The sequence below is a fragment of the Lycorma delicatula genome, chromosome 10 (genome assembly GCF_047948215.1).
Source record: "Lycorma delicatula isolate Av1 chromosome 10, ASM4794821v1, whole genome shotgun sequence".
NCBI classification, from domain to species: domain Eukaryota; kingdom Metazoa; phylum Arthropoda; class Insecta; order Hemiptera; family Fulgoridae; genus Lycorma; species Lycorma delicatula.
In genome coordinates this window covers 109,269,269-109,288,971 of record NC_134464.1, presented here as the reverse complement: position 1 = coordinate 109,288,971, position 19,703 = coordinate 109,269,269, and the positions used below count along the sequence as shown (strand labels likewise).

Sequence of the window (19,703 nt, the reverse complement as noted above, 5' to 3'; positions counted from 1 at the left end):
TCTCAAAACTTTATTTAAATAAAATCTTGCTCCATTTACCCAAATTTTACGGTTAACTTAGCATTCAAAAACCCTTGTATTTGAATAGATGCATGAAGTCACGTGAAAAACTGCAACTCAAATCACATATGCAGGAACCTATGGAGGCACAGTTTATAATTTAAACTACTTCGGGAAAGAGTTGCATGTAAATTTCATTTTAATAAAGAAGAAAGTTAAATACCTACGAGCCTATGCTCATCCTGGTATAAAAAGTAGGGGGTTTTTATCAATTCACATATTATTTCTACATCGTGCAAACCAAAGTGATTCAAGCATTCGCAATAAAGCCTTATGCTCCTGAAAACATATGATATTCCCGACATGAATTCACCACAGAAACCTATAATATGTCATAAAAATAATAACACAGTGAAAATCAATTGAAATAGTTATCATAATATTATAATACGATTTGACAGAAGTTTTTTCAATATTTCTCAAATCACAGTGGAAACTAAACAAGAACATTATGAAATGATGAAAATTACACATGGAATCAATTGTTTTCTTTCTTAGACTTTTAGTGGATATAGTATACCTTACTATTCACTATTCAACCACCCACTTCAGTTCAAGTGTCTGTGGATAATTTAAATTATATAAAAAATATAGGGTGATTATTTTTATAAGGCAAATTGTAATGTTATTTTCACGAGTATACAAAAAATTAAAAATTCTCTGGAACACAAATAAATTGGAGGGAACCAGGATTTTTGTTACGGAAGAGTGCAATAAGGAAGTAAATATGATAAGAAAGAAGGTAATTAAGATATAAGTTAAGCAGCAGGAATCAAACAAAACGGTAAACTTAGAGGGAACAACTTCTTTAGAAGATAGAAAACTGCATTATACATAAATATTGAAGGTACATGGAGAATATATGCAAGTGAAGAATCAGAAGAGGGAGCAAGGAAGCGATCGGCAAGAGTTCTGAAGAATGTTAAGAAGCACAAGAGATCATCAGGGCAGTCAACCTCACCATCCACTGGTAAGATTAAGAATTTTTTTCATGCGGATTCTGCATCTTTATCAAGCAGAAAGTAGAATGATTTTATGATGATAAAGCATGTTTTATAACTTCTTAGAATACGGAGGAGTTTTGCAATATACTGTATTAATTTCAGTACTAATGAAACAATGTGCATGCCACTAAAACATTAAATAATTTATTTTTTAGAAACTTTCTCATTTCTGTGATAGTAAAGTATTCTGTGCCCCAATATGACTGATACATTATGACCGTTTGCAAATATTGCTGTCAAAATAAACAAATGGGTAAGGTAAATAGGAATAAGTCAATTTTTGGTTAAAAAAAAAAATTTCATAACAGAAACCAATAATTAGTACAAGAAATTTATGGCTAAATTACATTTCAGGTAAGCCAGTTTATGATACTATATATGTGTATTTCTATTAGTAGTAATGTTGGATTAGATCTAATGCATTGTAATGATAGTATTAAAAACAGTTCTAAAGCAAAAATATTAATACCTACTTTCCAAATCAGAATGATTGGATGAATTTATGACCGATAACATATCACAAATCGGTTTTGTAATTGCTGTATTACAAATATCACCATTTTAAAAAAACGCACACAGCTAATACAATAAAATAAACTAATAAATGAAACTTTTTCATAAAATAATAGTCTCATAAACACCAAACTTTAAACACAACGTAAACGACATACATAACCTGAATATACACGTATTTTGTTTTCAAAAAATATCCAGTAGAATGCGGTAAAAAATTACCGGGATTTATAATAATCGAGCACACGATTTATAATAATGGGCACATGACATAGAAAATAACTAGTTCCGTTCTTTTAAGGTTACCTCAATACAATGAAATATTTAATTATTTTTACAATAATGGAACATTGAAACGGTATAACATTCTTAATAAAGAAAATTCATCCCAAACGGGTATAAAAATTATTTTGTAAATGTATGTAATTTATTTAATCTGATTATCTTTTCTTCTATTGCCGATTGAAATTTTGCAAAACAAATCTGTGTACATAATATGTAATTAATGGGAAATGGAATCATGATTGTTTTAAGAAAATCTGACTACATCCCATCGTTGTAGATCCCATTACATAATTTTGTTATCTTCTGAAATCCTATTTAATTCTTAAGCAGTTCTGTTGATGCTGATAAAACTTCCAATTTTGGTTTTGCTGGTCCTACTTCAAGTTTTAATTTTATTCCAGCCTTTATAAGATCATTTGGCTTCCTTTTGAGCAATGTTGTTACTTTATACACTTATTCCACCTTTCAAATATCTTTCCCTCTTCCTATAACACTTTACCATTTTTACTGGCAATTTCTTTAGTGTGTGTACCATTCCTATGCTTATCTCATGTTACTGTTTTTACGTTTTATCACATTAGTTCATACCAAAATGTTTTTTTTCTGAATTTTTCACACATGGTGAGACAAAGTGTACAATGATAAACATTGGAGTCATGTTTGAAGCAAATTTGAGACCAATGTTGGACACATTGTAAGGCAGTGCCTTGATCATGACATGGATTCTAAATCTCAGAGCTATATACAATCACAATTTGTATACAGAGGGGTTGTTATAAAAGTATACTAATGTATATTCCCTTTTAAAAATTGACCCCTCCTTCTATTGAAGCCTAGACATCTGTAAATGAATAATGAAATAAATTTCAAAATCTCTTTCATTATCAACATGGGTTAGATCATTGTTATTAGTCGTACAGCTATGGTAAGGAGGATTCCTTTTACTGATTGAAGAAGAGAATATTCTCTTCTTCAAAAAAAAATATAATTATTACATTTTCCCTTATTCATATCTAGATCACTTTAAATTCACCAATTAAATACACAATCTGCATGTTCTCAAAACATAATGTAGTCATTCAGTTCAAAAATGTGTATATCATTCACAAACATTAAAAACTTTAATTTTTGATAACTGATGACAATTATTTGCAATTAATAAAAACAATGGAGTAATAATTTACTGTGATGTATTATTTTCAATCAGGTAACTATGACAGAATCTCTTGGTGCATAATTTATAGACAAAGATTTTGATTTATCTTCAATTAATGATATGGTAGTGTACTAGCTGGAATCCTATTCTAAATTGATTTATTTTGTCAGTGTCATATTAACAAAATTATGAGGTGGCAGTGTACATATCTCATGAGCAAAGTCGAGGTCCTAAATTTTCTTGAATGAATCCTACCACTTTTTTTATCTTCAATTCCCTACCTCGACAAATTATCAATTACCGTCAGAAATATTTAAAATGATAGTACTCAGTGCAATCTGACACCTTTATTTACTCTTAACCTCTTGGTCAAATTTCCTGGGTGAATGACTTGAGATTTATATTTCTCTTTAGCTATGTTTATTATGTTTGTTGGTAAATTATATTTTTCATGGTTTTCCAGATATTAAAATTTTCTTAAATTAAATATTTAACCATGATTTTCCTTCTACCTTCACATTCATAAAGCCTATTCTAAATCTCACATCGGCCAACTCTGACTTTCTCACCCACTACATCCAACTTTTTATCTCAATTACTGAAAATTATAATTGTACTGAAAAATGAAGAGATAATAATAAGATTTTACAAGAATAGAAGCTTAATCAGAAAAAAAATAAGAAAGCTAACTGGCTAGGATACATTCTGAAAGAAAAAAAAATTGGTTAAAACAGCACTTTATGTTCTTGGATGTCTGTAGCTGGAATAAGCAAACGATTTGAAAGGCCTTGAATACCTTCCTATGATTCCAATATATCTTTTTTTTTAGTAGGAGACATAAATATTAATTAAAGAATAAACAGTATTTGTAAGCATTATCTAAAAATATTTGGTATGAATGAGTACAACTCCTTAGTTAATATTGATAATAGAGGTACTGATGATGATAGGCCATCCTGTATTGATCACGTTTTCTATAAATCAATTTTATATAAACACAACGTTTCTAGTGCTGTCATTCTGGTACATTTTAAGGATCATAGGGCTTTTGCTATAGTTATTTCTAAGGATGGAGCTCAAAGTAATTCATAAAATGAACATAAAGTACCCTTATGAGTGCTAAAAATTAGGAAATTGTTAATTCTGAGATAATGCAAAAATTTAAATGCAAGATAATATTTCCAGGGACAAAAATCACTAACTGTGATCTCAAAGCTGTAATTTAGGTTTTACCTGAAAATTTACTTGAATTAGTGGAAAATATGAAAATCAAAATAAATTACCAAACTTTGTATACCACCTCCCCTTAACCCACTATAAATTACTTTGAGGCACAAGGTAAATTTGAAAGGATACATTGGTTATAAAACTGCTTGACTTCTTATGAAGCAGTATACTAATTTCATATTGTAAATCTATTCCATGGATAAACTTGCCTAATTATTTTCAGTATCTAAAATATTAAAAATCACAACTGCCAAAAAAAAAAAAACATTGCTCTTTAATATGAGGGTAATTAGTGTGTGGATGATAATTTTGTATATATAGTCTATGACATTCCTAGTAATATAAGGATAACAACTCAGGGTCTAGTACATCTAAATCACTTAATGACTTAAGCCGTTGAGCTGCTACGGTGGAACATACATATACCTGAAGTACATTACACTCCTTTTTGGGCAGTTGTGTAAAAACTGAGATTCAGCAATATTCTTTCTCAAAATGGACTTTATTGAAAAAAATAAAAATACCATCTAGTAGAAGGAGATTAAAATCCCTTCTTGCCCGCAAATCTGTAGCCTACCACCTTCAACAAAAATCATAGTATTGCACTGTTAAAACTTTGTTTTCCCAAAATACAATCTACCTTCAAAAAAAAAAAAAAAAAAAAAATTAAATTATGTAAGGGAAGTTCACATATTGAGGTCTAGTAAGGAGGTCAACAGGATTTCCAAGTTCTGTAGCAGTAGAAACAAACCTGCAAATTGTTTTTTAATATTTTACTTCCAACGCCGCTTTCTAATTTGATACTTACGCTTAATCGTAGACCTGAACACAGGGCAAGCAGGCTTCAATCAATAAAACTTCACAAGTAATTATTTTTTTCAACAAACATTTGTAGTATACATTGCAAAACTGCTTGACTTCTTACTAAGCAGTATACATATTTTATTTTATAATGTAAATCTATGCGTGCATAAACTTACTCTCAATTATTTGCAGAGTTTCAAATATTAAAAAAACCATTGTTCTTTCATACAGGATAATTGAAAGAGCATGCAGGTGACAATTTTGTACATCGTATAATTTTTTTCAAGTTTTTTGAAACATAAACATATAAATGTATAGCCTATGACACTCAGAAACGTAAGGATAACAATGTGGGCACATATATAAATCAGTTCAACTGTTGAGCTTCAACAGTGCTAAAAATCAGAGGATTGCACTGTTAACTGTTTTTTGAAAATACTATCTGCCTTCAAAAAACTACACAATATGTAAGGAAAGTTCATATATTGACTAATGAATCTTGTGCTCTAAAGAGAACAAAGGAGTCAGTCAACAGGAACTCTGAGATCTGTAGCGATAGAAACAAACCTGCAAATCTACTTAATATTTTACATTAATCATGTTTCCAATTTGATATTTATGCTTAACAATAAACCTGAAGAATAAGCGTTCTAGCCATTTTCAATAGAACTACAAATATCAAAGTAATGATCTTTTTTGATGAACAATTGTAATATAAATTCTAAAAATGCTGGACTACTTAGTAAGCGGTATACTATGATTTATTTTATAATGTTGTAAATCTACTCCAAGGATAAATTTTCATCAAAGAATTAACTGTTACAATAGGCAGAAAATAACTGGAATCAAAAGATACGAGTGTGCAAGAGGAGTTTAGTTCTATGAGATCAAATTATCATTAGAGCTGAATTTTAAAAAATTCTTTTACATCATGTATGCCACTTTGATAATGGTTTTATTGATGATCACTTGCATGCCCGTTCAATTTATAATTAGTACAAGTAACTTTGAACCACCAGCATGGGGGTATAAATAATGTCATATTAGAATATTTTTGGAAATTTATGTAAACTTTTATAATTATGTTAATATAACAATAGAAACAAACCTGCAATTCCACTTACAATAAATATTGTACTCATACGTCCAGTTTTCCTTTATAATTAGATACTTCTGCTTAACTGTACACCTGAATAATACGTGTGTTGTTGCTGCTTTTCGAGGTCACAAATCAAATATTAAATGTAATCTTACAACAATCCTTCCCTTAAACCTACTGATGGACAGTTGGACCATGAATTTGTGTAGACTACACTAGTGATCATATACTACCATATTGTAGAATTAACATTCTGATATTAGTTTTATTGTTGATGATGATGATGATTGATGATCGCTGAACAATGACTGATCTGTGACCCAATCGGTACCCATTGAACGTGATCTGTGATCTAATCAGTGCTCACTGAACAGGGATCAACTGTACAATGAACGGTGATTTATGACCTGATCGGTGCTCAATGAATAATGGTGATCGTGATCTGATCCATGTCAATGACAGCTGATTTATGATGGTGGTGAATACTTATTATTATGTTTCTGTTATGTAATGCACAAATCAAACTACCCTAGTTTTATTTTGACACCTTAGGAACCCAAAAAACCAGATGCAAATATTCCATATGTACATGTATATGTGTTCGGTATTCACTGCCCACCCTGTAGCACCTCAACATGAGGTTTCTCCCGTCGGGGTCCCCCAAAGCATCCTCGAAGGAGGCCGACTACCTATCCTGGAAGCCAGCAACCTCCTCTGCTAGAGGGCTACCCTTCCCGGCCCTAACCTAATGGATCCAGGCATGCATTTCGCATGCCCTTCACACACCTCAAGGGTCCCTGATACCATCATCGGGAAATCCCGGGGTATAGTGACTTGTTAGTACCCACTGTCACCCCAAGGAGCACTAGTGTAGCACTGATGTACAGCTGCTGTAGTTGTTTTGGTATGTTGTAACATTATAATTAAATAAATGAATATTTAAAGTGGCCGCTAGTACCCAACACCCACATGAATGAAATACAGTATGTGCGCGCGCTTTAGTTGGAATCTTTGAATTAAATAAACAAAAAATATTATATTTAAATGATAAATATTTTAAATCGTTGCATGTGTAAGCTGTGCATCAGAAAAAAAGCAGTATCTTTTTGGTTGGCTGATTTTTCAAATCTTGGGAGTGTAATTTGTTTTAAGGGTGCCTGTTTTGAGTTGGAACACAGTAAATTAGAGGAAATTGTATTAATAGTGTATACAGTTACTACAGCTACTGCCCTTTATAGAGACATCAGAGAATCCCATGTATTTCAATAGAAACAATTCTACTACCAATGTTGGATTTCATGAAATTACCTATTTTAATGGATTTAATCAAATGCTACTCTTTAAAACCATTAGCATGAACAGTTTGGTAGCTTATCTGAGGAATTATTCCATAGAACTCCTAAAGTACATAACTTCTTTTTTTGATTTAAAGGAAAGGAAGTATTGTTTTCAAAAGAAGAAATGACATTATTGTTTGAAAACCATTTATGGAGTGGAAAACCATATTGTTGAATAATTTAGAAATATCAATTTTTAACTGAATAACTTCTTCAAAGTTGTCTGAACCTGTTATTAGATCATCAACATAAAAATCTTTTTGAATGGCCTTGCATACAAGTGGAGATTCATTTTAATTAAATACCGTGTGGCCAAATATGAAACTCAAGTGGTTCCATACTGTTACCACACATAATGAGAAGGGTTTTATCTCCTGATCTGGAGAATCATGCCAAAGTATACATTGTAAATTGGAATCGCTAGATTTAACTAATATCTGACGATACATTTTAGCTATATTAGAAGTAATGATGTAATTATTGATTTTGAATCTAAGCAATATGGAAATTAAGTTTTATTGAACTACAGGTCTAACTAAGAGAGTATCATTGACGGATAAACCGTCAGTGGTTTTCGCTGAACAGTCAGATAGCTCGAATGTTAGTAGTTAAACTTGATGGTTTAAATAATGGATGGTGAGGTAAATAACATACACTCGATTTGTTTATTAACAAATCATTGGAGTTGAGTAGTGATAAATGATATAAATCTAAATATTTTTGTTTGAAAGCGGAATATTTAAGTTTGGAAAAGTTGTTTAGCGTTCTTTCCAAAGATAAAAATCTATTTTTAGTATAGACAAAGGAATCGCCTAGTTGAATGTTAATACTCTTGCATGGTAATGACACAACAAATTTGCTGTGATTATTTCGAATAGTATTGGTTTGAAAATGTTTTTCACATGTTGAGGTTTCATTGCCTGAAGTATCAGTATTAATTTCTTCAAGTTTCCAGAAATTCTTGAGTGTAGTAGATCATCACATAAAATTTTTATGAGCGTTACGTACAAGAAAAGATGCAACATTATTGTTGCCCTCACTGTTATTAGGAAGACTACCGTTAATTACATATCCTAATTTAGTTTCCTATATAATAGGATATCTGAAAATATAAATGAATTTCTCAGGAAGAATAAATAGAATTGAGCTACAATTAGTACATCAATGTCATTTGGTATTTTAAAATTGGGATCAGCCAGAAATATATTATGAGGTAATTTGAAGTGAGAAATGTCAAATGCAGATGAATGCAATGTCAGTAATATCTGGTAAAACAACGCATTTTACTTGAACAAAATGTTTCTATAATGTGAGTGTAACACTGTATTTGGACTAAACTAATAAATTATTTATGCCTGAAATGAGTAGATTATTTTTATTAAGTTTAAGATCCAATTTGCGGGCAAAACTAAATGAAAAAAATTTGCTTGTGAACCAGAATCTAACAGTAATCTACATGAAAACGTATTACCACGTATATCAGTAGTATTACATACAGCTGTTGACAGAATTACATTTTCTTTTGACTGATTTTTAAACAAACAATAGGTTATACTTTCAGGTTTATTGCCATCAACCTTAGAATGTTAATTTTATCCATATGAACAAGCGTATTGGGTTTCTTATCACAAATCTTACAGAACAACATTAATTAATACAATGACCTTTACATAAACAATTAAACAACAATTATTTGCCAAAAAGTTTTTACAATTATCTACGGACAAATTTAAAAATTCTTTACATCGATATAAGTAATGATTCGATTAACAAAATGAAAATCGATACAAATTGGATTTTACATAACTAACATTATGAATTTTGTGTTGTTCATTAGGATTTAAATTAAAACGTTTGGTTAAAGATCTGGTTGTATTTTATGACGTATTCACTTGCGTGTTTGAAATGGATAAATTAATATTTTCTAAAAGTTTTCATCTAGAATAAAGAAATTCAATGAAGTCTGTAAAGGTGGGAAACCTCTCATTTGACAACCTTTCTTTCCATAATCTTGAGGTGTTATGATCCAATTTAGATGTTAAAAACTGAACTACGATAAATAAATTATGAAAGCATTATGAAAAGCAATTACATATTTATTGTCAAACCGTACCTTTAATAATTCTAGAGCAACAAGATAATTTTCATTTGTTATTGGAAGATCTTTAATTTTTAAAGAATTTAATTTTTTAAAGAATGTAAACAGTGTCATTTTTGAATGTTAGTTAAATCATCGCTATTACGAATTAAATTAATAAATACAAGATATATTAATATAACACTGTCATTCTAAGACATTACCTTTAAATATTGGTATATTTATAGGTTGTAATTGAGTTTGATGTATTTGTACTAACTTCTTGATTAGATGATTTTTGATTAATATTATTTATTAAATGTTGCAATTTCCATTCTACAGTACACTAGTTTTCCTTGACCTGTTCATGATGGAATGATAAAACATCATAGTCATAATCTAATTCAAGTTTTGATTGAACGAGGTCATGTTTGCATTGTAAATCAAGATTCCTTAATTTAATTTACAAGGCATGACCATCACCTTGTGATGGATCAAATTTGTCAGTAAATGTGGCAATTCTAGTTATAGAGGCCTTTATTGACCCCCTTTGTTTAATTAATTGTTCCTTTTCCATAATAGTGATTTAAATTAATATAAATTATTGATAATGTAAATTAAATGTGAAATAATTTAAGAAAGATCTTACATAAATGATATAAAATTAAGACACTGTGAATCCCTTTATGCAGTAGATTTTTGAATATGAAGATTCTTAAATAATTTTTGAGTTCTTTTGATTATATTTATATTGTAATTGTAAATATCATTTATACGTATAACATTAATAACTTATAAATCTTTATGTATGTTTATCGTATTAATAAATGTAATCAATGATATAAGACTAGATGAGTCCTTTGAGACTTGTAATAGTCTCTTAGAAGACTGGAATAGGACCGAATGAAGCGAGGAGATTGCTTATATACTGTGTATGGAACCGCTGAATCGTCAGGAGCCGAGTGTATCTGAAAGGAGCTGTGTAAACTGTAAAGAACCGAGCGATGCTGACAGGAGCTGAGTGCATCGGAAAGGAGTTGCGTGAACTGTATGGAGCCGCTGAATCATCAGGAGCCGGATGCGACCGAAAGAAGCCAAAGATCTTTAAATTTTAAAAGTCTTCATGAATGAAACCTAAGACTGAGTTAATTTTCAACATTACTATGAGTTAATTTTTCTTCTTAATTTTTAATTAGAACAAAAGAATGTTCCATAATAATTTTAATTTAAGATGAAAGAGAATAATGAAAATACAAGATATATTGTAATTCCGATGAGTGATGTTAGAAATCGGTTTGACCAGGAATTGTGATTTACCGTTTACATAAATTTATACAGAATGTTTATACGATGGTGAGCCGGCTATACGTTTTTGATTCTACTTTAAAAACTAAACAAAAAATATCCATAGGAAAAATGGTAATTTCTTCTTTGTTCTTCCCCATCTGTAATTTTGTTTCTTTTATAAAAAAATTTATATCTCAAGTTCAGATCTAAGAATCACATCGTTATTTGGTAAAAGTCTTGGTAATAAAAGTTTTAAAATTAGCAAAATATCAGGACTTAAATACCTTAACAAATTACAAAATGTTACAAAATCAAAAAATGTTAATTTTTTGATCCGTTACATAAATATAAGGTTCTCCATAAATATAAGTTTTATCAAAGTGTATGTTATTAAGCCTTTTATTATTTTTAAATCGGTTAAAAAATAGCCGAGTTATGGCAGATAATTGAAGTTGTAATTTTGTGTCTGTTTTCATGTCCTCCACTTTATGTTCAATTCGATTAAATATTAATTGTTTTTATATATTGTTAATTCTAGTATTGTAAATTAGTATCAAATTAAATAATAATTTTACGATAGACCTATTATCTTTTCACGAGCACGGTATATGTACATCATACGCATTATAATACAGGGAATATTTATTTAGACGCGCTACAAATGTACGTTTACCCGGAAATCGACCGAATCGAACAACAAAGTAACGTTGCTGTAATGTTTCAACAAGATGATGCGCTCTCGCACTTTACCTAGGCGTTCGACGGGGCCTTTCGATGAAAGATTTCCTAATCGTTGAGTCAGTCGAGCCGGTCTTATGCTTTGGCCTGCGAGAAACCCGTATTTGACACTCCTAGACTTTTTTCTACGGGGATACGTTAAAAACAATCGTCTTTTTTGGGGTGGGGTTGCGATTATTGTTATTTTTTAATCGTTAACAAATGCGCCTAAGAAAAATATGGCGAAATTCCCTATAAAGTGACGAAATCGCCTGTGATTAGACAGAATCTGGAGATATTGAGGGCAACCTTGTTCTACAGACTCATCCCGCTGACCTTTTACGCTGAAAATGTAATGCCATCAATGCTCAATATATAAAAGTAATCTGACCACGTTTGGTCAAAATCGGTTCAGTAGTTCTTGATATAAAGTGATTTAGAGGCCAACCCCAAACACACACACACACACACACACACACACACACACACACACACACACACACACACACACACACAGAGAGAGAGAGAGAGAGAGAGAGAGAGAGAGAGAGAGAGAGAGAGAGAGAGAGATTGAGAGAGAGAGAGAGAGAGAGAGAGAGAGAGAGAGAGAGAGAGAGAGAGAGTGTGTGTGTGAGAGAGATTGTGTGTGTGTGTGTGTCACAGAGAGAGAGAGAACCTTAACCTTAACATCCGAAAAATTTCCAGGGTCAAAACGTCAAGATCCGGTGAAAACCACATATGCCCAAATTGGACCGATACAATACTTTCCCTTCTATACCTATAGCGCTATCTAGACGGGAAAGTAAAAATGGAGATATATATGATTTATTGGATATCTTTCTTTGAAGAAATGATATCACGCTGATTTTCCTGATGGTAGGTATCAAGACTGCCTTTTAACCAGAGATTTCGAGTTTTAATTATAGATACTAAATTTTTTAACAGTATTCGTCAGTCAGATCTTGCGATAACGACCTCAGAAGCGGTGTAAACGATTCCTGTTGGCGCGTTAAAATATCGACTTTTTGAAATATAAATTTTCTTTTGTTATTTATTAATTAGCTTTTATCTCGATTAATTTTTAATTATTATTCTTGCATTTTATATGAGAATAAAGTTAACGCGTCAAATTAAAACAGATATCACGCAAGGCTAACCCTAGCGTTTTTGCCGCCGTAGGCAAACCCCAAAAATCCCGCCACCGCCAAGCTTCAAAAAAAGTTTAAAATAAAAAAAAAAAAAAACAGAATTATAAAAGAACTATGTTAACCAGAAAAATGACATGACATATAATTGAATTAAGACAATAATACTAATACAGATTTACGGAAAATTGTTTTATTGAAAAAAAAAATACATTTTTAACGAGTTAACAACTAAAACAAGTACCTACTATGTTTAGAGATGATTTAAATATACTTTTAAAAAAATAAACAAAACTACTAATAAATAGTAAATAATATTATTTTCTACATAGAAGTAATCGAAATATATTTTTGCGGGTAGTTATTTTTTTTTGCGATCTAATTCAGGCGGCTTTGTCGCTACTATATTTTGCCGCCGTAGGCATCGCCTACCTTGCCTACCGCCAAGGGCCGGCCCTGAAACGTGAAAAAATATTAATTTTACCGTTTATCGAAGAACAGAATGAATTTTTCCAAACGTAGTTTACAGAAGTATACTTACAAAAAACAACTTTTTTTTCAGAACTTTGAAAGTTTGCTTAGTGATATTACAGATATTACTATAGAAAATAACTCTCACTGTTTGAAAACCTACTTAAATATACGCCGTCACAAATTTGAGTATACAATTAAATTGTAGTCTGTTCTACATTTCACTGTATCAAGCAAGTTGGACATGTTCGACAAACAAAAACAACACAAAAAAGAATAAACCTTTGTAAACCATCTCGTGGAAACTGAATTCTTACATAAAGTTACCGACACGCCGTGCAAACTAACTAACTTTTTTAAATACGGATAAAGTTTGCGTGATCCACTTCTCAGTAAGAAATATATAAATATAAATGTCAAAAATAGTAAAATTTCTGTTATACATAATGTAAAATGTTTGGATCGTCTAATTAGATAATAAATTTTCATTAGATAATAACCCGATTTCATTTACAGTGGGTCAAATCACACTGTGTCGCTTTGAAATATTTTATTAAACGCTAATCTTTCATCATCGTTATCTAAACGATAACGATGATAGGGTATACGTAAACGTAATTTATCATTACGTTTATGTATACCCTATCTAAAATATAATACTATGTTTTGTGATTACTTGAAAAAGTAAAAAAAAAAAATATACTAAAATAGACTATCAGAACTTCGATTTGTACCGGTAAATGTGATTCGTGTAAATTATTTCGTAAATTAAAAATTCTGATGTTTCCGTGCATTTATATTTATGAATGTATAACATTTGCTAAGAAGTAAATGTTATTTATTATTTTAATAAAAATGAAAAAGCGAAAATTGTAATTATCCGGTAACAGATTAACAAGCTATTTTCCCTTTGCAAGCGTGCATTTACGTATGAATTCTTGTATTACTGATGAACCTATGTTGTACACATGTAGTTCTATCAAGACGGAACATCAGATTTGATTAAATTAAATAAAAATATCAACCCCTCGTGTACCGTCGGTATATTAATTTAATTTATTGTAAATACATCGATTGCGATATATTATTAAAATCCATTTAAAAAAATCCAGATTGCGATTAAAACAAAATGTTTATAAATAAATGTAATAAAATATTTTTTTTATACTAATAAATAAAATAAAATAATAGTTCAATAGCCGATGACAAATATAATTTGTAAAATTCTATCGGTCATAGCTCATAGAGGACTATTTTACTAAGACGAATTTTAGAGATAATTTTTTTTTTGTTTGATTTTTTGATGACGCGCCAAAAGAAAAGAATTGTCAGTCGGTTACTAATGCCAGGGTGGAGAGATACAGTGAGGGGAATCACCCCCCTCACTGACCCGCTGCGCCTCTGTCCCACTGTTAATCACGAACAACAGAACGGCCAGCTGTCTTCCTTCGCGTCTGATTGGCTACCGTCGGACAGTACTGATCACGCCATGGTACAATTCAAATACAACCGCTAACGTAACGGTCATCACTTCTAAACGAGTAACAAAGTTAATAACAGCATCACTATATCTTATATAGATGTTCGATATAATTAAATTAAATCAAGATTAGTCCATTATTTTATATCGATTACATTTTATTTAAAATAATATTAATAATTTCCTTTAATTTTAATAAATACATTAAAAATATTACGATAAACTATATTCGTTTTGTAAAGTAAAAAAAATTTAACAATAAATTATAACAGATCAAATTTCTCCTGTTTTATTTACAATACGACCTCGTAATATCCTACACGTGTAGTTTAACGAGCGAGGAATAATAGAATCAAACCCGAGCCCAGCTTTTTTAGAAGCTAACAACTATATCGACTGAACGGCCAGTTTTTAATATGATTGTTATAAACTTACTTTAAAATAAAGCATTAAAGGATAAAAAAAAAATAATCAGTAAAACTTATAATTAAATCGATTATTTATGTTTCTAATAAATAACGTAAAAGACGGCCAGATAAATACAATATTGCGTTACACGCTATAAACAACCTACATTCCTACATTTATGCAATTCTTTAATGTTTATAAGAACATAAAATATAATGTTATTTAATAGATCAACAAACATCAACTAAACCGTTTGCCGACCGACCTCCTAAGTAAGAAGCTTCGTCCGGAGGTCCCGGGTGAATCTTAGACACGGTTGGAATTTTTAATTTAATTTATATTATTGACTCGTTTAATTATTTATCAAAATATGAATTTATATTACAGAATATAAGGTATATGTTTAGTGAAGGCTGTTTGTTCAGTTTTTAGTCAAGGTCGCAGACACAACGTTGTTCGAAAAAAAACAACGCATTAAACGGACTAGGTTTTGTCAACAAATCAGTGAATGGTGTTATAAACAACATAACCCAAGCTTGTTTATTATTACAATACTGACCTGTGTGCGATGCCGTTACCAGCTGTCGCCAGTCTGCTCTCTGTGTGCGTTGGGTGTGTTAGTGGGCGCGATGAAAATTATGATTGAAAATCGAGTCGCAAATACTGAAAGATTGATAAACGCTATATTAACCCACTATATTATACCCTCCATCGCATTATTTAATCGCGTACTATTTTTCTTAATATTAAATATTATTATTCAAATTTCTTACAGTTTGTGTAAAAAAATAATTTTCTATTTTGTTTTTGTATTGAAGTAAAAATACTTGTAAAACACGAGACAAATTAACCACAAATGTGGATTATGAAAAAAATGATATACTAACATTACGATTCTTATTTTCGTAGTAAATGATATATTAAATCTAAGCGTATGTTTTGTATTTTTCAAGTACAGTAAAGTATAAAAAACAGTTTCAATATAAAATGATTTTCATTATTATTACTATTATCTCATCATCATCAGCCCCCTTAGCCTCCCCCGAAAAAACTCCTAGCTACGTGCCTTTCTGTCTGTGTGTGTGTGTGTGTGTGTGATCGTTATTTTTCTCATCACGGTCTGTCCTTTCAAACAGAAAGAAAAGAAAATTCGGTAACCTAACTTGTGTATATTAAGACAAAAATAAAGCAAATTTTTTAATTAATTTAAATGGGTTAATTGAGTATTTGTTTTCTAACGCGAAAGATAGTAACAATTTTTTTCAAAAAAAAAAAAAAAAAATTAAAATGAGACACGATAATATTTAGTTGCATGCCAGTTAATGAACACTAACATTTTAGCCGAGCGGTAGCGTCTCGGTCTTTCCTACGAAGGTCCCGGGTTGGAATCCCGGTCAGGCATGGCATTTTCACAGTCTACAAAATTCAAATTTGTATCATTTTATTCTATCCTCTGAAGCAATACCTAATGTTGGTCTCAGAGGCTAAAAAAAATCTGATGAGGACATCACTGTCTTCATTTTTTACGCCTATTAAATTACATATACGCATTTTTTTTTAAAATGAAAAGTACATAAAATTTTATTTCATTAACTTCTGATATTTTTTCATTTAAAAAATGTTTTTTTATTGTTATTGAATTATAATTTATTGTAATTTTTTTTTAAACAGATGTTAATAATTATTAATAAATCAATATATTTAAAATAAAAAAAAAGAGATGAAGTCTGATTCGAACCTAGGTGCCTTCCTCTTGTAAGATCCAAATAATTCATTAATTAAAATTTTATTTGGCTATAACTCTGGAACCGATGAAAATAATTATCACTTATATCGTTGAAAAACTCTCAATGAGGATTTATTATTGCGATTAAGAAAAAGTCCAGGATCCAAATTTTTTTGGATTTTGGGCTGTTTTGGACACTTTTAGCCCGGTCGATTGCAATCAAAAGGGAGGTGCAAAACTAGATGTTATAACAGTCTTAAATCCAAAATTTCAACATGCTACGGCTAATCGTTATTAAGTTATGAGAGATATATACGTACGTAAAGACGTCATGCCGAAACTATTCAAAATGGATTCAGGAACGGTCAAGATGGATATTTCCGTTGAAATCTGAAAAACGAAATTTTTCGCGATCACAATACTTACTTTACTTCGTACAATTAAGTTTAAAAAAAAAAATTAAATTTGTTGTGCTATATGACAGCTAATTGGTATATAAGAAAAAAGTTTAACTTAAAATGTCTAAACGAAGGTAGATTAGTTCACACATTACTTAATCTTAGTATTATTAATAAATAAATAGATCTCATCTCTCTCTCACTCTGTGTGTGTGTGTGTTTGGGCGCGTGCGTATTTGTATTGTAGATTTGCTTACAGTAAACGTTGTAATCGGCTAAGTTAGATAAATTTATAATTAGTGTAATCGTATCATTACCCCCTTACATACCAATTGTTAATCTTTTTTATAATCTATAATAATTTGCGGTTCAGTTTAGTTGTGGAAAATTTTTCAGATACTAATCTGGAAATCGAACCCAAGACTTTGGTTTAAGATTTAGTAAGCAAAGCACGTTTTCTGTGGCACTGAAGCGGCAACATTACATTTTTTATTGTTAATTATATTTACCAAAAAAAAAGTATAAAAGCAAGCACGCGAATGTGCTTTTGTATACGTGCAATCATTATGTGTACGTGCGCGGTTGTAATTATATATAATAAATTGAATATTAGATAAAATTAAATAATTGAAAGCCTCATAATTACCCGTTTATGTACCGTTAGCTATGTTTTTTTAGCTAACACATACAGGAGAATTTTAAAAGTCGTTTTCATTTATTATGTTGTACAATTTGTAAGTTATCACGGTGAAAAAAAAGTCAGAACAAAAATTTTGGCTAAATTTTGTCGAATAAAAAACTTAATAATAAATCTGACCGTCTAACGTAAAAACCGACCGTTTCGATCTGCAGAACACATCAATATAAATTTCAAGAAAAGTGTGAAAATATTTGTAAAGTATTTCACGGTGACAATAAAAGGAAATTTACCTTCCTAAAATAGATAGCTAAATTATTAATCACCAAATGCAGACACAGGTAAAACAATTTGTTAACAGAAACGTAAATTTTTTAAAACAAAAAACAGAACTTCAATAAAATATTGATATCCGAAATAATAAGTAGCAATTATTAGAGCACATTTAAATAAAAATAAATTTAGTATACAAAAAAATTAGCAACCCCTTTTCTAGTGTAACGGTACTTACTTGAAAGCAACTTATTTTTATAAAGTAATCTACGTATATAAATTTTATTTAATTTAAATTAAAATAACAAGAATAAAAATATATTTCGCTAAGCTAAAAATAATCATTTTTGCCAAACAATTCATTAAATTCCCATAATTCCTGCTAATGAGTTAACCTTTTGTAATTAATCACATTATTTGTGTACTATTTTGCTTATTACAAAATATTTTATTGAAAGAACTTACCTAATTTACATGTAGAATTCTTCTCTAAATGGTCGTTTAGATTCGTGTAAAACACTACTATATATACTGAAAACAAATAACGTATAAGTAAACAAAATTTGATACGGTTTTAAAAACACCATTAGATCGGAAAGAAATAAATATCATTTATTGTACATGACAACGTTAATCGTACGTTAATACTACTTATATTAGATTAATAAGTTATCAGAAAGAAAATATTAGATAATATTACAATCTAAGTTTTCTTTATTTTTACTACATCGCTGTATATAATGGAAGCAGCTAATAAATAATATTATAAACAAATATAATTTTTCATGAACGTAAAAAATATTTTGACACACGGAGTTGTTTTGACTAATTGTAGCCGAACCAAGTTGAAGGACGAAATAGTCGGATACAGTCACAGCAATTACGCTTCCTGATCAATTCTATCTGTACACTCCCTTTTACATACACCAGCACGTACAAGTTACCGCAGTTAGTAAATTTTTTTCTCCGCTCTATCCGTAGTTCAGAACCCATCTTTTTATTTTATTCTGTTAGGTTTTTTTTACTATTATTTTCTTATTAATCTGCATAATTAATTTTAATTTTCTAATTAATGTTTTTATATTAAAATATTTTTAAACTTTTTTTAATATAATATATTTAAAAATGTATTTTTTAAATGTAATTAATAATTTTTTCACAAAAAAAACAAAAGGATTGATTTCTAACAGACATTCGATTTGGTTTGCTTTAATTCTTATTTTCAATTAGAATCGCATTATCTTAACTGAATTTCAATGGTTTTCTGAGAAAAAGAAATTTTGACTATAAAAAAGTAATCAAGTTTATTTAACTATGTTGCTTTCCAACCTGTTAACTGCCATCTGTGATCGGAATTAAGTAACGTTTAATGATTTTACAGTCTAGGAACTCTATAACCGTATTTAAAAATATATAAAGTTTCATATCATTAGTAAATATCCTCGATGAATCGGGAGCTAAATTAGACGGTTCTGAAACTTCTTCAAGGTTTGTTATTTCAAAAACAAAACGTTAAATTTTTCAACGAATAAAACCTATCTATATTTAATTTATTCTGTAGTAAAAAGATTACGTACATATGACAATCTGCCATCGTTT

At 30.1% G+C, this 19,703-nt stretch overlaps 1 long non-coding RNA gene across 1 annotated transcript; it reads right to left on the bottom strand.

The window, feature by feature from the left end:
- Positions 1–13,045: 13,045 nt before the first annotated feature.
- Positions 13,046–18,822, bottom strand: LOC142331495 (uncharacterized). The gene is made up of 3 exons (XR_012758008.1): positions 18,570–18,822; positions 17,117–17,186; positions 13,046–13,167 (listed from the first exon to the last, which is right to left on the bottom strand). It is a non-coding gene; the product is annotated as an uncharacterized LOC142331495 (long non-coding RNA).
- Between the last annotated feature and the right edge of the window lie 881 nt (positions 18,823–19,703).